Below are 15,144 nucleotides of genomic sequence, written 5' to 3'. Positions count from 1 at the left end.
CAGAATGGAGAAGAAAACTATATATTAAAAAAAAATTACAAAAGTAAGTGCTAATTTTCTGGGACATTATTTAGTTCATCAGTGACTGATAGTACATTCTGTTGACTTAGCCAAAGTTGTGAAATACTTCATATCATGCTTCTTATAATAGGATGAAAGTAATATCAGCAGTTAAAAAGTCAAGTACCAATCTACTAAGCATATTCTTTAGAGATACGGAGGTTTACCACCAGTGGACTGAGCTAAAGGAATTGAATGTCACTCTGGACAGTGAAACTAGAAAGTGGGAGAGGTGAAACAGAGAGAATACAGACTTTTCCTGTTACATGCCTTTTAGGTGTCTTTTTTTTTCCTATTTAAGTTTTTATTATATGTATGTACCACTTAAAAATTAAAATGTATTGGAAAAGAAAATCAGTAAGCACACTTTTGAGAAACACACAAAAGAACATCTGACCGATGTTGAGGCATTCATAGTGGTTAAGAAGAAATTTTGACAGGTTGTGTCTCTCATTTCAATCCCTTTTCTCACATAATCGATGACTGCATCTTTCCCATGCCTTCTTCCTGCCATAGTAGCAGACTAGGGAATTCTGCAGAGATTAGAAACATAGAGGCTACGGTTTTGGGGAATCAGGCACAAGAGGAGACCTATGCAAACAAGCCACTCTCCTGCTCACGTAGAAGAGGAGAGGTTTATTTTATTCATCAGGCTATAAAATGTACAGACTACATTGGCAATTGTTACTACATCAACAGTCTATTTTATGGGATTATTGTAACCCTAAATCAGCGAAAAAATATTCACATGAGAAGTCTTTAACCAGTAGTGCATCATGCTATTTAACAGAGCATTGCATGGTCATCAGGAGAGGGCACAGATAGTTTTGAAGGTAGACGAACCTGAGTCTCAGTGCTCTTTCAGCCAGTTACTGGGATGGGACCTTGTAAATGCTTCTTAACCTCTTACACCTCATCTATAAAATGAGGGCAGTAACAGTGGCCACCTGCTTATGCCTGTCAAGTGAAATTCAAGTTCGGCAGGTGAAATTCTTAGTTTAGTGCTTAATGCTACATGGGAAATAGTAAACACACTTTAAATCATAGACTTAAACAGCGATGGCCATAGTATTCCTCATTATTACTGAAAGAAGTAGGCTGGTAATAATGTGAAGAAAATTTACAATTATAATGGAAACAGTCTCCAAATCTAATTTTAGTGTTTGTGATAGTTTTGCCTCCCTAAAAACTGTTAGCTCCAAAATGGTAATTAGAATTAAGTACTTTAGCTTTAAGATCTGTAGTTTTTAGTTTAGTTTTAGTTTAAGGCACCTGGGATGGCTCATTAGATTAAGTGTCCTACTCTTGATTTTTGCTCAGTTTTGATCAAGGAGTTCATGAATTTGAGCCCCATGTCGGGCTCTGCGCTGACAGCCTGGAGCCTGCTTGGGATTCTCTGTCTCCCTCTTTGTCCCTTCTCCGTGCTCTCTCTCTCTCAAAAGAAAGAAATAAACATTAAAAAAAAAAGATCTTTAGTGTTAGTATTCTTCATTGGAGTGACAACACCAGATGAGAGATAAGAAAAAGAATAAAATGGGAAGGTGTTTTCAAAATTTGGACTCCATCAGTCCAATGAGTCAGGAGTTTATGTGTATTCCCTCATTCTAAATGAACAAACAACTGCAGGAGAAAGCTTCCTTGAGTTGTGCACAGTGGTGAAGACTGTGGTTCTAAGAACCTTTGAGAGCTGGGTGAGCTACACCTGAACTCTTATTTCTCTGGTGCAGCTACCAGAATAATAGAGTCCCAGAAGACAGACATTATGGACAAAACTTTGGGGTCTCAGCAAAAATAAAATTTTGGTCTTCCCTAAGTGTTCCCAGGTTTTATTTCTACAAAGAAGAAGAGATTAGGTATTTTAGGTAGGGAGATGGAAACTCTAGGGTTTTATCCTTCCTGCTGAATCAGCAGATCCTTTGCTTTCTGACCTTTAGGCAGTGGCGCAAGGCTCATCCATTTGCAAAGGTGTACAGCTGAAAAATAGGAAAGGGAGCTGTCCCTTGGGCTCTCTGCATAGGAAGGGAGTTTTTCATTGTGACCGTATCATTTGTTAATAATATGGGCTTGCTTCAATACGAACAAAGAGTTCATTATAAAAAATCAAAAAACTGAAAGACTTGCAAGACATGATGAACATAAATATTATGCCCTTTTTAACTGACAGGTGAAATGAAGTAAAGAAAGACGAAGTGCAATCCCGTAGGTGACACGGGAAGTGGCAGAAACATACTTCGAAAGTTTTGATCTTGAAATCTCTGTCCGCAGTCACCTTCCACATCCAGAACCCCGTTTTCCTGTCTGGGTGCAACGTTGTGCTAATTTGCCTCTTTCAAGAAGGAATTTCTCTAACGATGGGGGAATGGGAGTCCTCAGAGGATGCTGTCTTCCAAAACTCATGTCATGTAAGAGAAACTTCTGTGAAAGCCAGAAAGGAAATGAAACATGACTAATTAAGCATGTAACCTAACCAAGGAGATGTATAGCAGTTGTTGATGTCATGACCATCAGATCCCATTTGTGAAGCGTCAAAATTTACATCACAGGGTTACAAGTGAGGAAACAGAAATACCTCTTGTGAGGTAATTGTGATGTATTAAAGGCAGGTATATTCCCACCAAACTAGAATATAATTTAGATTTCTACCTAACATCCTGCACATGCAGAAAGCCTATGAAATGCTTTTCAAAAGAATAATTTAAATAGATATAGAAAATGAACACTTTCTCCAAAAAGCATGATGTTTATAGGTTCCAAAGGTATTCCCATAGTCTTACCATTAGAACATTTTTTAGATGACAAATTTATTTGTGTATATATATATATATATATATATATATATATATATGTATATGTTTATAATGACTATATATAATATGATTACATAAATATAGGATTATATATTATATATGCATACATATATACACATATGTGTGTGTTTCTCTGTCTAGATGCACTAAAATTAGAGACAGAACTGCATCTTCACAAAAAATTAGTTACTTTTCTAAATAAAGCTGGAATATTTCTAGGGGTAATTTCTTATATGTGAGATATTTGATCCCATCTGTCAGAATTCTACCTGTAGAATTTGCCCAGGACACCCACTTTTCAACACACTAAGATCTATAGTAATGGTCATTAGCTCTACAACTAATTCTACATTTCCTTCCCATGGTCCTTCACCTAAATATTGTATAGAATAAAATGTTGTTTGCAACAACAGGCTAAGAGAAGGCATTTTAAAGTCAAGTAAGAAGAGTATTATTGAACTGTTGTGATATACTTTGCCTAAAAACTATTTAGGAGCTACTCAATGGGTATGCAGCTTCAGATTTAATAAACTATATTAGGGAACATCTCACAGAAAGCGGATGCAAGAAGGTTGAAATGACAAGGCATCAAACGGCATCATATCTTCCTCCATCATTGGGGAAGCAACAATAATGACTGAGATTCTCAGATGGTCAACCAACTACTGACTTTAGAAATCTCTGTATAAGAATAAAAATGCTTCCCCCCCCCCCCTAAATCTCTACATAGAAACTCTTTCAAAACATTTGCCCTTTTGCCCCAGGGACCAAATTATGGTCAGATTCAACAAATACCACAGGAGTTCCTAAAAAATAAAACTCAGGAACAACCTTGAAATGTAACATCTAAAAAGAGCGTGATTGCATCTTGCTGTGGTTTATCCTGGGCTCCTGTTCTTTCTTGTACCCAGTCGACATTTCACTTCCTGCTCTGTCTGTGCCCTCAACTCCCTGCACACATCACACTACTCTTTCAGATTCCCTGATTCTATCTTACTTCCCTGGGGCGAGCTGGGAGTGGGGGAGAAATGGCAAATGGATTGTGAGCAGGACAAAAATGGCAATATGTACAAGAATAGCCACATCTAATTTAATGTTATTTATACTGAAATGCTCACCCATACACACAACTGCAAATTTTATTTTATTTAATTTATTCATTCTATGGACAGAGAATCATTTTGACCGTCAGAGGTCTGCAGGTGATGTTGATTTCAACCGCTGTGGGCTCATCCCATCTAAAAACTTCTTAACTTTATTCATAAAACTAATAATATGTATTTTTGTATTTTATAAAATGTTAATGTTTAGATGAAGCCACATCTGTGGCTATTGTAATGTTCCTAAATCTTCTGGTCCCATAACATAGTTTCTACTTCCCTGAACACTTAAGCTTTGAGTGTGTGGACTCTGTTCATTATGTATCTTCTATCACGGCCTGTCGACATACTTGCTCTTCCTTAAATATGTACTTGAAGTGTACAATTCTCAGAATTCTAGCTCCAGCTGGCAGGCAAAGGGAATTTTGTATGAATACGTACTTTGAAACTAGGCACTGTACTATCACAGTGTCTCCAGAGATTTACTTGGGAGTAACACTTAACTATGACGTAAGGTTAGAAAGGTAAGATGAATTGTTGGATGATTTATTATTTTGCTAATTTATCTCCAGTTATGTATTTTTAAGTGTCCAGCTAGCATTACTCTTGTGACTTCAAAAACCAGTGAGTGGTAAATAATATATTAGGAGCATTTGATAAATTAAAAAGATTCAAGTAGATGATAATTCTCTGAAAGCTCAATTTAATGGCTCTAGAGCACTCACTGTTGGATTCATCAGACAGCTTTAATCAGTATATTCAATATACGTTGTTTATTAACACATACTTCTTCAGGATTAACAGCACCCTTCACAGTTCATGCGTGCAACAACAGCATTTGCAGTCTTTCTGATCAATTTTATGTGTAACCTTTCCTTATAACCTATTGTCTCGTGTCAGAGTGCCAGTCCTGTCATTAATAGGAGTTAGTCAGGAATTAGAAATTAGAAAGAAATAGGTAACAATCTGCACATATTTTTACCTCGCCTTTTAACACATTTTATTAAAATTACAAATTTACATCCTATGCACTATAAAAGTATAAATGACAATCTATACTTCTCTTTCGTCCCAACACATTGGATGATATGCTCCTCAAAGGCAAGTACTATTTTTTAGCAGACGCAGAAACCAATGCCGTGTCCGCACAGCAAGAAAGCAATAATGGTTTTGTTGAACAAACTTGACGGTAAAATGTTATCTATCCATATCACAAGTAGAAGTGGCCCAGTATATAACAAACACTGTTCATCCAAACTGGTTGTTCAAAACGGCTAAATTACATTGACAAAAACATTGAAGGGCTCTTACTATACATATGAGAACTAAAACTTAAAAAAAAAAATTCACATGACAGTTTAAGGAACATCAATATGGCATTTAAAGAAGCCTATGGGCCCGAAACTAGGCAACAGGTACCCCTGTTTTGAGAAGAAACTGGGCATGATATTTTCAAAAAGATTTTTTTACATTATTTTTTTAGGTAAGCTCCATGACCAGTGTGGGGCTCGAACTCACAATCCCGAGATCAAGAGTCACATTCTCTACCAACCGAGCCAGCCAGGTATGCCCAAAAAGTTTTTAAGCAAATGTCTATCAGGAGAATTTAAAATTTTATGTGTTTTATAAATTTTTCATTTTAAATATAGATCAATAATTATTTTAATGTTTTAATTAAAAGAGGACTTCATTTTCCTTCTGCTAAGTGATCAAAATGTTTCAACTGTAAAATTTGGACTTCATTGGTTTTAAGTTAGGTCCACCACACATTAGTGAAGATGAAAGAATTATAGAGCAAATTTTTCAGAAAGACAGCTGCACACTACATTTAAGATATTTTACACCACAACAGAGCATTCAGCATAAACGTTTTTCTCTTCCCATTGTGAGTCAAAGCGATCTTTTTGTCCAGCCCTGCACCAGTAGGAACTGCTGGGCAAGCTATGTCTCCGTGTGCATTTGGCAGTCAGGGGGGGAAGAGAGAGGAGTGGTCAAAGCAAATGACGAGCCAGATCCTGATTAAATTGCGTTATACAAATCCTGCTCATTCATCCCTGCCTGGAAACGCATGCAGAAATTGTCAGCACAGTCCAGATTTCTTCTCAATGGTCTTGTGTACTGAGGAGCAGGACAGTGGCCCATTTTTATGCCCCAGAAACAATTTTAAGCATAAACCTGAAGTGTTATAACAAAATATCCAAAGCCAAATTAAGCTGAGTTATATACATAGTTGGGGAAAAAAGCAGTACTTTAAGGTTGAACTTTGCAGACTAGGAGAGCTGGGTAATTAACTTAGCAACCATGATGCAGGAATACGGCAATATGAATGGACATGATCATAGAACTCATTCAAGGACAGCCTCACATATAATCGTGTCAACAGAGAAGACCAGAATCATGAGATTTCCTTATCTATACTACCTTTAGGTTTCACCAAAACTTTAAAGAAAAGGTAGAAAATAAATAGGATGTCTGGGCAACTCACTCGTACACCTGTTCATCATTGTGTGCTTATATGTATATGTCTCCTTGACATTAAACATACACTCCCTAAGTGTGAAACTCTGTGAAGCGGGGGCGCCTGGGTGGCTCAGTTGGTTAAGTGTCTGATTTCAGCTCAGGTCATGATCTCGCGGTTTGTGAGTTTGAGCCCTGCGTCTGGGAGCCTGCTTCAGGTTCTGTGCTCCCTCCCTCTCTGCCCCTCCCCCATGCACACTTGGTCTCTCTCTCTCAAAAATAAATAAAACATTTAAAAAAAATTAAAAACAAAACTCTGTGGAGCAGAAGATTTTTATTTTTTTTAGTATTTTTTTTCACTCGCATGTATCTAACACTGAAAACAGTGCCTGGCACATAGAAGGTGTTTAATAAATATTCACTGGATGAATGGATAAATGAATGAGTGAATTATATAAGCAGTTTTATTTTTGCTTCCCTCCATCCCTTTAAGCCCATTCAGTATTTGCAGCTCATCTCCTGCCCTTGAGTGACAATGAAGACCTTTAGAAACCTTTTGGCCACTCTGAGATAATAGAAAGGGCTATGATAACTTTACCAAATTTGCTCAAGCAATGTAAATTTCCTTTCCCAGATATTGCAAAGTTCTAACTTGATTTAAACTTAAATCTCAGTTCTGCCTCCAGCTGAAGCCTGTAGCAAGCAGTGGGGAAGAAGAAGCTTCCTTTCTGCTTCCACCAGCTAATGTTTGGGGAGCTTAGATATAAAATTGATGGAAATACCTGTACTTCCTACATGACCACCACTGTCATAGGCAGGTGTCATGCTCTCTAGACCTTGCAGGTGTTTTAAAGCTGACTTTCCTGTGTAGGTGCTTATGTGAGTTCTTTGAAGTTCCCTCTGCAGGCCCCATCAGCTGCCACTCCTGTGACATGGCAGTGTCTCTCCTTGAGCCTGTGGCTTTCAGTCCCACTTCAGCTTCTGTCCCCGATGGGACGGCTAGTTACCAACTGGATCCTCTTACCCGGGAGGGAAAACCCCGTGGGCAGGACTCATTTTTAAATGTCCTCAGTGTGATGCCCTCTGATGCTGGAGTCACACCCTATTGACGTGTGTTGGTGAGGAATGCATTTTCTTCCCAACCGTAGCATTCTTCTCTTCCACGCAAGCCAGTGCAGCTTTCTTGAGCCTGACTGGGGCACCAGTGCCCTGTGGTCCTTTAACTGCAAACTTGCCAAGTCGTCCGTAGCCTTAGGTGAAAGGGCTATACCCTTTAAGGGCACTGTGGCTCTTAATACCATTTCCTTTTTTTTTTTTTTTTTTTTTTTTTTTAATTTTTGGGACAGAGAGAGACAGAGCATGAACGGGGGAGGGGCAGAGAGAGAGGGAGACACAGAATTGGAAACAGGCTCCAGGCTCCGAGCCATCAGCCCAGAGCCCGACGCGGGGCTCGAACCCACGGACGGCGAGATCGTGACCTGGCTGAAGTCGGACGCTTAACCGACTGCGCCACCCAGGCGCCCCTCTTAATACCATTTCTACAGAGAAACTGTTCTCACAAAATCGTTTCCCAGTCTCAGTCAACCCTTACTTTTGATCTTCTTGAAGGGCTCCTGGAAAGAGACCCCAAATCATGTAACCAGTCCCCCAATAAAAAGTTCAAACTTGAATTAATAATTTTCATCATGGTAGTCTAGGGCAAATTTTATTTTGGTTCTTGTTATCTATTGTGCCTGGGTCTCTAGATAGAAACATCTAATTTAACAGCCTGCTATGTATACATGTAAATATACAGTCAGGAATGGCAAATAGGTTTTGATTCCCATGCCATTCTTGGTCCAGTCAAAGAGCCCTGCCAAAGAGCCCCGACCTGAGGAGATCCAGGCTCAGGGGCACGGACGTCTTTGTGCCATGCCTGCCGAGGGAGAAGTTAGGGGCACTCTTGTGCCTGACAGGATCTAGGAGAATGGATGCCAGGTTTGTCTTGTTCATGCTGTATTTCCTGTCTTAGCCACGTGCCTGGAATCAAGTAAGTGCTCAATTAATAGGTACTAACTATATGGGCAGGAGTATGTATACATAAATGAGTGGCCATATACATATAGCGTTATATTAAACACACATATAATGTTTATACATTAATTTTATATACATGAGTTAACTAATAAGGCAAACATTGTTTAGTATTCTCTAAGTTCAATTCTCTTCAAGTAACTCCTTTTTATTTTTATAGGAGTAATTTATAAAATCCTGAGGCAATATAATTGCATGAGGCATTGTTCAGGATATAAACTTGAATCTAATGCAAATGAGAATTAATGACAATTTCAATATCCTTTTTTTTTTTTTTTGAGAAAGAGCACATTTGGTGAGCAAGGGAGGGGCAGAGGAAGAGGGAGAGAGGAAATCTTAAGCAGGCTCCATACCCAGCTTGGAGCCCAACACAGGGTTCAATTTTACTACCCTGGGGTCATGACCTGAGCCAAAATCCAAACCAACTGAGCCAACCAGGCACCCTTCTATATCCCTTTCAAAGAAGTGCCTGAACAAGGCCAATTGCTGCCTGTATTGCCATGCAAAATATGATTTTAAATACAGTTAACCTGAGCTTTCAGAATATTTGAGTATGTTTATGCAACGTCATCTATAAAGAAAAAAAAGGCAGATACAGAGAGATACATAAATTCGTGACCCAGAGTACATATTAATTGATAATGCTTGGCAAATATTTACTTTCTATTTGCTGGTATTATATTAATTATGGGCTTAATGTTCACGTTGATGATGATACAGATCAGAAGATACCATCAAGAACACAATACCCATATAAACGTAAATGTAGTTACATTGTAATAGATGAGGTAATATGAAAGATGGATTTAAAAACATTAAGTTGGTATTTCTGCAGAGGCAACATTAGTCTTTCAGTTTCTTACACAGAACAACATGGATAGACTGAGGAAATATCCACATGGAAGACATTTTTGTTTGAAGGTTAAGGTTTATAGATATTTATCTGGAGACTTTCTCCACAGAATGCCATAAATATGGGAATTCGTTTTATTATTTTTATTTTTTTAATGCTTATTTTTGAGAGAGCGCAAGCAGAAGAGGGGCGGTGGGGGGGGGGGGGGCGGGGGGAAGGATCCAAAGTGAGCTCTGTGCTGATAGCAGCGAGCCTGATGTAAGGTTCAAAGTCACAAACCGCAAGATCACGACCTGAGCCCAGTAAGTCGGGTGTTCAACCAACCTGAGCGACCCAGGTGTCCCTAAACATGGGAATTTAGAAAACATTTGGATATTTGGCTACTTTAAAAAATGTTTTCCTGGTTTTTTTTTCTTTTTAAAAAATTTTAAAAAAATATTTATTTTTGAGAGAAAGAGGGAGAGAGAGAGAGAGAGACAGTATGAGCAGGGAAGGGTCAGAGAGAGAGAGAGACAAAGAAACTAAGGCAGGCTCCAGGATCCCAGCTGTCAGCACAGAGCCTGATGCAGGACACGGAGCTCGAACCCACAAACCATGAGATCATGACCTGAGCTGAAGTTGGACCCTCAACTGACTGAGCCACCCAGGTGCCCTAAAAATTTTTTTTTCATATGAGTATTGCCCTTCATGAGAACACAAAGACTTGTTACAGAGTATTTCAGATATCTAGATGTTGTCATGTGGCTTGACAATGGAGTTAATTAGAGAACAGTAGACAGTACTCAAAAAGGGGAGAAGCCTGCAATAGGGATCATACAAATCCACTGGTTATAGATGGTGATAAAAAATAATCAAATAAGTACTTCATCAGTGGTTTTCAAATTTGAGATAGATGATATTTAAAAATGAATAGTTTGGAAAATAGGATATCTGGATGTAGGCATTAGCAACTGTTGGGCCACAGGCAAAAAGTTATGTGAACTCTCTGAGTTTTGGTCTCGTATATGGAAAAAAAGAGCATGTTGAACTTAGTAATTACCAAGGAAATTTCAGCAAGCACAATTTTATAAGGAAACAGAGCCCCTAGGCAGGAAAAATAATGGAATACAATGGAAAATATACATGCTTTGTTACACTGGATTGTGAATTGCTGTATGGGGGCGGGGGGAGGAAATATACTACCCCTGAGGACAAAACGTATGAGAGATGTAAGTCTGTGCAACATTCCTAAGGCAAATAAGTTGAGGGAATGTGAATGACATAGGACAAATCCCCCCTGTTAATGTTCAAGTGGCACTTCCTCTAATTGTTTTCAGAAGCGTCATTTATATATATGAAAAATATCCTGCTTTAATAATGACAGCAATGTCTTAACTCTGAAGTTGGCAGAAATATCGTCTCCGTAATGTTAATTTTTCAATGTGGCAAGCCTCACCACAATTGCATTCTTAATAACTGATCTAGAGGTATAAAGAAATGAGTATGAGGTTTAATTCCATTTTTAAAAAGGCTAATATTTTAACTTAGTTTAGTAAGTGAAACACTAAAAGGAAATATTTTTAAATATCATTCTCATAAATAGGAAAATAAACTAGATCTTTCATCTGAATATATCCTAGAATCATTCTAAGCAGATCTAGACATGCAAATCTTGACATGGATGTAACTATTTACTTAATATCCTTTGGGAACCAGACTGCACAATTCACAAATATCAACTCAGCACCTACTCTGAGCATCCGCCTTGTGCCAGGCTTTGGGAACTGAGATAGAAACAGACATAAGCATCTTCAAAAATTTTATAATCTATTGGTTCCTGACCGCTGAAATCTTCCCTAATACTGTTGATCCTGTATCTGAAAAATTTAGCCTCACTAAGCACCTGAACAAATCCTAACTGGCAATGAACCCCAGGACTACCAACAAAGAAAAATGGAATTTATTTTTCTGACCCAACCCAGTATCCATAATCCAGTCACCAGCTTAGACTAAGGCCTGGTCACAGTCTGAATTTATCTTGAAGACCCTTTGCATTCCGGAGAGAGCCTACTATTTCTGCCACCGGGGCTGGGGTTCTGCCCTGAAATTTAGCCCTTTTGGTTAGGCTCAAATGCATTAAGACTTTACCAACAAACTTCTAACCTCAGGGACTAGGCATACTCCCTCCACCCTTAAATTTCTGGCTGTGACCTTCCTTAAAGCTAGAACTCCCTGAAACTGAGGTGATCACATCTTTGTAACTGCATCTTTACCCCTGTCTGGTGACTTCCTGTGTCCATGTCCTATTCAACTGATTAGATCCCTGGGACAGCAACCCTACCTGGATTGTCACCAAGGTCACCACTGTTCCCTGGGCACTGTTATATAAAACACCAGCCTTCCCCGTGTACAGACCACCAGCTCTCCACAGGAGAATTCCTTTAGCCTGATCCTGTGTATATCTTTAATTCCCCCCCTCTCTGTTGAGGCCCCAGCATGTCTCCCAAACTGAACAGAAACAGTACTTATATACATGAACCAACCAGAAAGTAAAGCAAGCATTATATAATAAATCAATTAAATGCAACCAATGGTTAATTCATATTATGGCCTGTATTTGTCACAGGATAACAGCAAAAGGAAAATATCTATTCAACCATAAAAAAAAAGAAGGAAATTTTGTCATTTTTAACAACATGGATGGACCTTGAGAGCATTATGCTAAGTGACATAAGATAAAGACAAATACTTCATGATCTCACTCACATCTAGAATCTGGAAAAAAAAAAAAAAAGTCAGATTTGTGGTTACCAGAGGCAAGGAGTGGGGGAGATGGGGGAAGGTGGTCAAAGGGTAGAAACATCTAGTTATAATATAAGCAAGTCCTGGGAATGGAATGTATAACATGGTGACTATAGTTAACACAACTATACAGCATATTTGAAAGTTTCTGGGAGAGGAAGTCCCCAAAGTTCTTATCACAAGGAAAAAAAGCCTTTTTTTTTTTTTGTATTTATATGAGATATTGGATGTTAACTAAACCTACTGTGGGAATCATTTCACAACATGTGTAAGTCAAGTCATTATGCTGTACACCTTAACCTTATAGAGTGCTGTATATCAATTACATCTCAGTGAAGCTGAAAAAAAGAAAGTAAAACGAGGAAAAGGTATAAATTTCAGACAAAATGAATAAAAATTTCTCCAATGTAGACAACTTGTTATCTCAAGAGAATTGACAGAAATACTATTAAAAATAATATCAGATACAAAGAAAGGAATGCATTACATATCAAGAATTAATGGCGTAACTCTCTTCACGATATATATACACTAGTCACTGTTCAAGAGTTCTGGGGGGATAGCGCTCAAGGGTTCCTCTTCTCTAGCATGTACAAAATAATATTGCTTCTGACAAGGAACTTCTTTGGATTACTGCTTAAATAATTTGGATTCTGAGACATTTTCACATTACAATTCCTCCTCTCAGAATGCAAAATAGGCTTTCATTAGGCTTCGTGATGAACAGGATAAAACTTTTCTAAAAACCTAAAAGTAACATTATTCAAAACTCCCAGTTGAAGATGTTTGTGGCACGCACTTCTGTATGGCTCATTTAAGGCCTCTGCTGCCACTCGGTTGAGATGAACGAGCACTGAGAACAGGAGTGAACTCCCAGATTTGCTGCTATAATTCACCTGAAGACAGATGCCCAGAAGGCTGGATGAGCAGAGCACAACCTGTCAGGTTCTGCTTTGAAGGCTGAATCTTCACAGTGAAAAGAAACAAACATCAGAGGAATAAAATGCAAGACTAGTTTGCTCCAAATTGCAGAATCCAAAGATTACCATATTCCTTTAAGTTTAAAGTGTAACCTCTCTCCTCCCATGCCAGCTCCTCTTCTAAGCACCCTTGTAGATAATTTTTCTAAAGGCTTTGAGCATTCACCATTTTCACCCCAAAGTGTCTTTGTCTAAGTGACCGTGCCTTATAGTTTTATGAACGTGAAAAGAAAATTTCATGACTTTATTCCTGAGTATCTTCCAAAATACTTACAGCTCCCTAAACTCAAAATGAAGTCTTATCCTGCCTCAAGCTGATCTAGCATCTTTCCTGAGACACCATTCCTAGAAGAGTCGCGCTCAGAAAAGCTCGGAGAAGGTGTGCTCAGTATCAGTCTTCCGATTTTAATCTCAGTTCTCCTCATGATGAATTGGATGTTATTTCCTATAAGATAAACAGATTTATATGCATTAAAAAATATATTTAAAGACCCAATTTGCTACATATACTCGATCTTATTGCTCTAAAAGTCTTCAAAATCAATGACCAGATAAATCACTGATAACCATTTACAATCATTATGACAGGCCAAATCACAACGATCAGGGTTCTGGAAGTAATCCGATCAGCAAAGTTTCAATTTGTCTAATTCACTAATAATAATCCAACCATGGTTTGAGCTCCTTTGGACATTTTTGTTCCAAACTAAACTTGCAAAAGTAGACAGAAAGAAGAAAAAGAAAACATGAAACATCCAAACTGAGTTCACATAAGATTATTTGAGGCACTATAAAGTGGTAAAGGTAGGAGACCACTTGGCAAAGCCTGATTTTGACTCCTTGGTCTGTTACCTACTGTGTGACCTCGGGCAAGTTACTTAACCATTCTTGTGCCTCAGAATAATCTTCTTGCCTATGAGCTGGAAGAAACCAATGAGCTGGACATGATCTGGGCCACATCTTACCTCATCCAGTGGGGGGGGGGGGGGGGATGAGAATGGAGCTACTCTTCACAATCAATCACTGGACACTTGTCACCAATATGTTTCATCTGTGGGGCTGCAGACTTATAAAATGAGATGGTTTAACATCCTGTTTTATTAGACTAGCTATTATAATTATCTTGCAGGCAATTATCCTTGCATTCCTGTAACATTTTATCACACATTACTTTTTCTAGCTATTATGTTCAGAAAAGATTTAAGAATCATAAAGCAATACCCAGAGTACCTGGGTGGCTCAGTCCATTGAGCATCTGGCTCTTGATTTCGGCTCAAGTCATGATCCCAGGGTCATGGGATCAAGCTCCGCATCAGGCTTCACACTGAGCGTGGAGCCTGCTTGAGGTTCTCTCTCTCTCTCCCTCTGCCCCTCCGCTCCCCTCTTGCTGTCTCTCTCTCAAAAAAAAGAGGGGTGGGGAATATCCATATACTACTTTCACCGATTGTGAACATTCTGCTGTGTTTGCTTTCAGCCTCTCTCATACATATGTATAAGCGTGTGTGTATAAATATACATTTTACTGAATCATTTGGGACTGGGTTGCAGATATCATGACCCAAAATATGTCAGCATGTCTCTCCTAAGAACCAGGATATTCTCTCAAATAACCACAATACAATTATCTCCCTCAGGAAATTTGATATTAATTCAGTATAATTTTTCCAACAAATGTTCACTATACCAATATTTATTTTCTGTTTGAGCATCAAATCTGGGATCGTGCATTATTACATTTAGTTATATTATGGGACTTGTTATAATATCACCGCCCTAAATTTATCATTAGTCTGCCAGTATTAGGCTAAATTATACACTCCTGATAACACATGCTACACGTATTAATCCTACACTTTTGGTATAGACACTGTTCTCAGAACATAAAAGGGACTTGGTATCTATCTGATGAAAAATTACTTGGAAGTTATTTGTCAGTTTTTTCCATATTAAGTGCTGTAACAAGCGAGAAATTTAACATAGTGATATTTCATATTAAAAGCACTGGAAGGGACTCAGAAAATATTTTGTCCTAA

At 38.4% G+C, this 15,144-nt stretch overlaps 2 long non-coding RNA genes across 3 annotated transcripts in view; one reads left to right on the top strand and one right to left on the bottom strand.

Annotated features, from left to right (window-relative positions):
• Positions 1 to 15,144, top strand: part of LOC131506431 (uncharacterized) — a 203,183-nt gene that overhangs the window by 150,491 nt on the left and 37,548 nt on the right. For both annotated transcript variants that reach the window (XR_009258934.1, XR_009258933.1), the window contains exon 4: positions 5,451 to 5,531. This is a non-coding gene — a long non-coding RNA (uncharacterized LOC131506431). The remainder of the gene's footprint in view (positions 1 to 5,450; positions 5,532 to 15,144) is intronic.
• LOC131506430 (uncharacterized) overlaps positions 1 to 15,144 on the bottom strand; it is a 62,002-nt gene that overhangs the window by 24,487 nt on the left and 22,371 nt on the right. The window lies entirely within an intron of this gene.

The sequence above is a fragment of the Neofelis nebulosa genome, chromosome 3, assembly GCF_028018385.1.
Source record: "Neofelis nebulosa isolate mNeoNeb1 chromosome 3, mNeoNeb1.pri, whole genome shotgun sequence".
Lineage (NCBI taxonomy): Eukaryota > Metazoa > Chordata > Mammalia > Carnivora > Felidae > Neofelis > Neofelis nebulosa.
Note: the sequence above shows the minus strand (reverse complement) of the source record. Positions and strands in the feature narration are given on the sequence as shown.